We start from the raw sequence: 7779 nt of genomic DNA on the forward strand, positions 1-7779 counted from the left end.
CCCCGGGCCCCGCCCCCGCCGCTGCCCTTCCCGGGACGGGACCCCCTCCTCGTCCGCTTGCCCCCTGCACCCCAGCGGCCCCACTCCTTCCTCCCTGGTGCGAGTGCGCCCGAGCGTTGACTTTTCGGTGACTCCCTTTCCCCCGCCTCGCAGAGACCTTCTGTGGCTCCCCGCCCCCCCATCCGGCCTCTCAGACGTGGCTCTTGGAGGCAGGGGGTGGGGTGGGGGGGGAGGAGGTATAAAGGGCGGGAGACCTCGCGAGCCGAGACCCGAGACGTGGCGCGCCCACCCTGCCGGCCTCATCTCCAGGTACGTGCACGTCCCCCGGCCGAATCTGGCCATGTGGGGGGGTTGGGCAGGGGCGGCCTGGGCCTCCGGGACTCCGAGTTTGTGATTTTGCTCGTTTTGTGTGACATCCACATGTGTGCTCTGAGCTGGAAACTCCTAAAAGACCGAGGGTTGCTTCGGGTTCTTGGAGGAGCTATTTTAGGGTGCACCTCCCGGCTAGTTCGGCTGAACTTCAGTGGAATGAAGTTAGAGAAATGAACAAATCCGACCAACCAAGGGAGGCAAGTCAGGGGGGTCCCCAGGGAGCCACGCGGAAAAGAAAGCCTCGGATGGATAAAGTCAACTTGTCCAATTCTGGACCAAATGTTACTTGTTGCACTTTTGTCGGATCTTCGGCCTGTGGGGCAAGTGTAAAAGTGAAAAGATTCATGACTGGAAAGCATAGTACTTTCCAAAACGCCTAGAATTTGATACTTTGTTGCAAAACTTCCGTTTGGAACCCAGAGGGGTCGGGGGTCACTCTTCCCTCTGGATGGGGGTGGGGAACGGTATCTCTGGGCCCTGTTTATCCAGATCTCGGCCTCAGATGCCTCAGAAGGTGGCTTGGAAGTTTCCCTTGCATAAGGAAGTGCATGAATGCTCCCACCGCTGTCCCCTCTGCAGTGACATAGGATGCCCCTATGGCCCACATTCACACAACCGCTACAGGGTCTGGTTCTTGGGATTTGTCTGACGCGGAAGGACCCGGTGTGCCCTAACTGTGCCAGTGAGCTCATCTCTAAAACAAAGAACACATCCCTGGCTGTGAGGTGTCGTGGCTCACGCAGTAGCCACGCAGATCCAAGAGGAGGACAATAGAAATAAATACAAAGTGACATTGATTTGTCTTTATCGTCTGGAAATATTTTTTATATAAAAGATAATTCTGAATTGCTTTTCATAAAAGCAGTTCTGAAGGTTTCCGTGGAAGCTCAACCCAGCCCCAAATCTCCAGTTTCTCTCTCTCACTGTGGGTACTCAAGGGCTCACTCGGATTTCCTGTAAGACATCCAGAGGAAATGTCAGTGTTGGAGGGCCTCTTTGAAGAAGGATTGTTTCCGGAGTTGTGCTGGGGGCACTCCGCCTGGTGCAGGGCAGCTGCCTGGCTCCTGGAGACTTAATGGAAAGCTTAACACTTCCTTCTGGGCTTGGCACGAAGGACACTTGCTCCTTCCTAACATTCCCATTGATTCTTCTGCCTACGTGGCACAAGGGCCTTGAAGCCCTCCCTGGGAGGAGGCTGGGCAAGGTCTAGCCTGGCTGTTCTGCTCCTGGGGAGTTGGTGGAAGCGGAGGGAGGACACTACCTTACGCCTGACCTTGCAGCCTTTGAGTGAGTGAGGGGACCTGTAGAGCCCCAGCCATCAGGAAAAAGGGAGGCAGAAATGAGGACCCATGTGTTTAGCTAATCCTTGTCAGTGCACCTCAACATCATTACAGTTAAAGGCCTGCACACTTTAAAAAAAAATGCTTGGCATATAGAGAGTTAAGCACTGGGAAGAAAATACCTTTCTACACCATACCCCAGGAGGGATCATAGCATCATGTTTAATATGTAACTTTATGTGTATGTGGGGCGGGAGTCGATTTTATATGCAATGTACGGGCTATAAGGAAGCAGTTAGAATATGTACATTTCATGATAACGAATTGCAAGCAAATTAATAATAAGAATGAGATAGTGCATCCTTAGTTTAAAGTGAAATGGACCCACACTGCTGGTGATTTCACCTTGTTACCTGGGGAAAGCTCCTTTACTTCTCTGAGCTAGTCTTTTCATCTGGAGCTTAAACCAACCTGCTGGTAAGTGTGTCCTCTGTTGGCATGAAGGAGATAGGAGACAATGAAAGTGAGACCCTCGCCGGGGGCCCAGCACAGAGGTAGGCTCTTTTTTTTTTTTTTAAGTTTATTTTGAGACAGAGCAGAGGAGGGGAAGAGAGAGAGGGAGAGAGGAAGAATTCCAAGCAGGCTCCACACTCATGAACTCATGAACTCCAAACTCATGAACTCCAAACTCATGAACGGTGAGATCATGACCAGGGCAGAAACCAAGAGCCGGATGCTCAACCGACTGAGCCACCCAGGCGCTCCAGAAGTAGGCTCTTCACAAAGAAAATCATTTTAAAGAATCCACAGATGTTTCCTTTTTCCAAATGAAATTTCTGAGTGTTTTTTTTTTCTTTCTTTGAGAAGTCATTCCTCATTGAAGAACTACCTACATGAAGCTGCTTCTCATCGCACCATAAAGCTAGAGGTGATAATTTCAAAACAAAACTGTTTAGTTCTCTTCTTTTCAGGATAAAATGATAGCTCTCCTTGGACTGATTTTGATGAGCCATGCACATAATGCAAAAAAAAAAAAAAAAAAATATATGAGAAACCTAGCCCAACACTTGGTGAAAATGATGAACCGTGGGGCGCTGATTTCATGTGACTTGAAAAACGCCATCCATTTCCTGATTCACCTTAATTTCTGTGTGGAGATGTGGGGGATCTCTTACGTCTCTGAAATAAGTAACCAGTGTTGTCTCCTCTTTGTGTCTCTCCCTTCCGACTGAATTCCAGCCACGTCGCTGCCCTGCCTCCTCTGTGGAGCGGAGCCCAGATCGCCACCCAGAAGAGGCGAAGATGTGGCCGTAGGTCAGGAACGCCCTCAAAGGGAAACCTGTATATTTGTGATCTTTACGCCGCGAGGAGATAGTATGAATGTCATGAAAAACCTCCGTCCAGAAATCGTAGTCTCCAGGCGTCTGCATCGTCACTGGCCTTTCCTACAGAGGAGCCAGGGACAACATATCACAGTCCTCAACCACAGTGTTCTTGCACCCCGGTCTTCTTTCTTTTAGATCCATGGCTTTTAAGGATTGATTGAACTGCTGGATCATCTGATCAACCCCATCAGTGTTTCTTTGTTTGCAGATGGCCACATTTTGGTGAAAAGATAGGCCATTTTATGCCACGCTGGGATTGCCTAGTGCTCTTTGTTGTTCATGTATGTAAAGACCCATGATTATGGCTACAGGTGATGCAGACTTAAGTTTTGAGAGATGAGGCATCTCCAGGTCGGCAGAGCTTAGGGTGCCTTCAGCCCCTACTCAAGTCCCTGGAGCTTCACCAGAAACTCTTTAGGGTTCTTTTACCCAAGAAAGGCTCACCACCGCCCTTTATGTAGCAGCCGCTCCCCTGTAAGCAGACCAGTTTTATTCAAGAACAGCAGCCCGGAAACCAGGACGCAATAGAAAGAAAATATGTCTGGCACATGTGAGAAGGAGCATATGTGGGCACCGTACAAGGGGCAGGTGCCCGGACCTTACATAGAAGGACTGGATCCTCTCTGTGGGCACCTGCTCTCAGCCCTCTGCCAGTCTGCGCCCTGGACACTCATCCTCTCCGTTTCTCTAAGTTTCCACCCGAGTCCATCCAGAGCCTGCCTCGAGCTTCCCTTGTCTGGTCAGAGAAACATGCTTTGCCCCTGGCACCTGGGCGGTGGAGGTTGACCCAGCACAGCTTGACCTTCACACGACCCAGGTGAGTTCTTATCTGGGAACGCCCTGGAATTAATTCCACGGGTGAAAAACGCCTCATGGCTACATTCAGGGAGGCAGCCTACTTAAAGCCCGCCTGCTAAGAGCCACTGCAAAAACTGAAGGATACAACAGCCCGAGGCTACATTCAACGAGAAGTGCTCACTTAGTTTTCACTCAGAAAAGTTTAGTAATTCATCTTGCTTCCAGGAAGGGCCTGGTAACAAAAGACACTGCATATTACTTTAGTAAAACTTGTGCTTTTACTTCTGTGTATCCAGAGGACCAAAGTAGATTAGAGATCTGCAAGTATTTTTGCCTTTTCTTTATGGTTGAATTTCTACCAACCCAATTTCCGTTAAAAAAAAAAAAAAAAAAAAAAAGAAAAAGTAAAAAATATCCATGCTCAAAACACCTGAAGTCATTTTTTTTTTTAATAAGTATAGTATGGGGAGAAGGAAGAAGCTAGGTTTAAAAGATTCTTGGAATCCCTAGAGGAAATACAGATGGTTTATAGCATGGAAATAAGCATCCGTATGGTTTCCTAAGTGGTATTTTCTGACATTGGGCCTTGTATGTATCTCGTATCTACAAGCAAATAATTGCTATGCTGGAATCCATGTTCTTTTTATTCCTCTGTCTTTGGAAATAGAGCTTTGGGGGGAACTAAGTCCCTTTGGAAATATATTTTCAAAAATAATGTTAGTCCTACATAGATTTAGGAATAAAATACAAATTGGTTTGCCTCTTTATTCCATCATTCAACGAGGAGATTAACTCATAATGACCTTGAGTTCAATGAAAAGAGTATCTACTAAGTGAAATTGAACCAATGGGCAAAGTGTCTCCTGAATCCTGCAGCAAATCAGTGGGGAGACGAGCTGTCAAGGGTCCTGTTGCCCATCTGTCAAGTCTCATTACAGACCCTTCCTTTCATTCCTGTTGCTGTCGCCTTAATTCAGAATGTCAACTTCTCTCACCCCGAATCCCACCACCTCATACTGGTCTCCCTGCAGCTCTCAGTCTATAACGCACACCTCAGTGACCATCTTCAAACAGCAATCCAAATGGTCCTTAATAACACAGACTTCCTTGATTTTATTTGAATTGCAATCTGCCCAGCTTAAAAAAAAAATTCCTGAAGCTAGGTGAGACCATGGAACTTAGCTGTGACAAATAAGATGTAAGTGGGTGCAGCTCCAAGTACAGCTTCATAAAAGGGGCCAACAATGAACACCATGATTTTTCGTGCCTTTCCCTCTCCATGGGGATTTCTGCCTGGAACTTGATTGTGGTAGCTGAAGTTCCAGCCACCATCCTGGACTGTAAGGTAACCTTGATGATACAAACCATAGTAGACAAAGATAGTAGAGCTAAAAAATAGAGCCTAAATGCCTGGTGACCCTATGGAACCCCCATGTCAGCCTAGAATAGCCTAGCTCCAAACCATAACATGAGAAAGAAATAACATTCCCTTTTGTCTATCCAGCATTGTTTCTGTTCTGGATTTATCAGGTCCCTGCTGTCTTCCCTCCTCCCCTCCCTCATTCTTTGCTTTCCCTCTTTCAACCAGGATTGTTGCATAGCATGTGCCCAGCATATGGCCGCACATTAGGAACAGAATAGAGAGAAACCGAGAAGATCCCTGTCCTTTCAGGACAAGCATCATCAACAAAATGGCATTTGAGCTGACATTTAAAGGATGATTAGTGACTTAACGAGAAACGGGGTCATTCAGGGGAAAAGAGTGAGGTCCAGGGAAGAGTGGAAATATTAACTTTAGAATTTAACTCAAACACACTTGTTAAAATGCCAGGGAGAGTAATAGTAATTGCAGAAGAACAGCAATGGGTACCATCTTATTAAACAGTAGAGAGGAAAAAATATGAAATAAGGGAATTTGATCAATCCAGAGTAAAAGGCTGGAAAGAGAACGAAGACAGAAATGGAAAAAAAATTGCAGAGTGGAAAGAACTAGTAGAAATTGGTAACCTCGTAACATTGCATTATAGCAGAATGCAGAGAAATACGATGGGAAAAGATACATCAGGCAAATATCAGTCACAATAAAACTAGTTTACAAATCCCAATATCAGAAAACTGGATTCTAAAACAAAATTCTTTTTCAGTAAAAATATTCACCATCGAAAAAAATTCAGCTCATTAGGAAATACAAATATGTATGCAACTAACAAAATGGCTTCAAAATATAAAAGGTAGGGACACCTGGGTAGCTCAGTCAGTTAAGCACCTGACTCTATTTCAGCTCATGTCATGATTTCCCAGGTTTATGAGATCGAGCCCACATAAGGTCTGTGCTGACAGTGCAGAGCCTGCTTGGGATTCTCACCCTTTCTCTCTCCCTCTCTGTCTGTCTCTCTCAGAATAAATAAACTTTAACAAAAACAAAACGATAAAACAATAAAACACATATACATACACACACACATACACACACACACACATATATATATATATATATATATATACACACATATATGATGAAGCACATTCCTGCCACTAATTGATAAATCCAAGGGGAAAAATAGTATGAATTTAGATATCCTGAAAAAAGCAATTAGCAAAATTATTCTAATAGAAGTACTAAATACTCAGGCAAGATTTACAAAACTTAAGTCTGGGGCCACAAAGCAAGCCTCGGTGAATTTTGAATAATCTGCATCATGCGATTAGGTTACAAATTAATAATTTAAAAATAATTGAGAAAACTTACATTTGTCAGTTGTAAGCCACATTGCCAGTAGCATGTGTGACAAAGAAATGGTAATGGAAGTCAGGAAAATTCGTATGTTGTATGAAAATGGAACATTTAAAACTTACATAATGTAGCTAAAGTAGTATTTACAGAGAAATTTAGCCTTGAGCACTTGTATTAGGAAAGAGGCGCTGAAATTAACAAGACAAATGCCCAACTCATTAGGAACAAAGCAAGGGAAAGAACATAGTTATTAATATCACATATTAATAAGATAAACTACAAAGTTACAAGACAGCAAAACTAAGCTGTTTAAAAAATAATAAAATACCAATAAAATAAGCAAACATCTGGCAAGGTATATAATTCACTAGAAATTTAGCTTTAGGAAACTAAAAAAGTGAAAATCCAAATACATTTATCACCAGTAAAGAAACTGAGTCAGTAAGCAAACAGCAAGTAAAATAAACAAGATGGATGATTTTCTAGGAAGATTCTACCAAATATTCAAGGCACAATTAATCCCTAGTTTATAAAAGTTATTCCAGTGCATGGAAAAATGATAGGCCAAACTCCCCCCAATTCAAGGATGTCTTATCATTAGAAAATATATCAATATAAATTACCTCTTCAGAATTAAGAAGAAAAACCATATGATCATTTCAATAGCTACTTAATGTACTTCTATGAAATTCAATGTACATTTGTCATTTAAGAAATACTTCTTGGGGCGCCTGGGTGGCGCAGTCGGTTAAGCGTCCGACTTCAGCCAGGTCACGATCTCGCGGTCCGTGAGTTCGAGCCCGCGGTCCGTGAGTTCGAGCCCCGCGTCAGGCTCTGGGCTGATGGCTCGGAGCCTGGAGCCTGTTTCCGATTCTGTGTCTCCCTCTCTCTCTGCCCCTCCCCCGTTCATGCTCTGTCTCTCTCTGTCCCAAAAATAAATAAACGTTAAAAAAAAAAATTTTTTTTTAAAAAGAAATACTTCTTGGCTTTTGGATTAGTAATACGAAGGAAGCTGCCCAATTTGATAGACTATCTTTCAAAAACAGAATCCACAAAAAACTTGACATTTAATCATGAGAAGTTGGAGACATTCAGTTGAAAAGAAATCCAAGACAAGCAAGCACATTTCTATCCTTCCATGTGACACTGAAACCATGATTGTGAAGGAAGAAGCAAACTTAATCTCAAACAATAGAATTGTCTCCAGCGA

General features: G+C 44.0%; 1 long non-coding RNA gene and 1 other non-coding gene across 2 annotated transcripts; both read left to right on the forward strand.

Moving 5' to 3' along the window:
- The first annotated feature begins 15 nt into the window (after positions 1–15).
- LOC121042541 (uncharacterized) lies at positions 16–4595 on the forward strand. The gene is made up of 2 exons (XR_005796284.1): positions 16–309; positions 2892–4595. It is a non-coding gene; the product is annotated as an uncharacterized LOC121042541 (long non-coding RNA).
- LOC121017062 (small nucleolar RNA SNORD123) lies at positions 2722–2792 on the forward strand. Its single transcript, XR_005784604.1, has one exon. It is a non-coding gene; the product is annotated as a small nucleolar RNA SNORD123 (small nucleolar RNA).
- Positions 4596–7779: the final 3184 nt, after the last annotated feature.

Source organism: Herpailurus yagouaroundi, unplaced genomic scaffold, assembly GCF_014898765.1.
Source record: "Herpailurus yagouaroundi ecotype Mexico unplaced genomic scaffold, PumYag 29, whole genome shotgun sequence".
Taxonomy (NCBI): domain Eukaryota; kingdom Metazoa; phylum Chordata; class Mammalia; order Carnivora; family Felidae; genus Herpailurus; species Herpailurus yagouaroundi.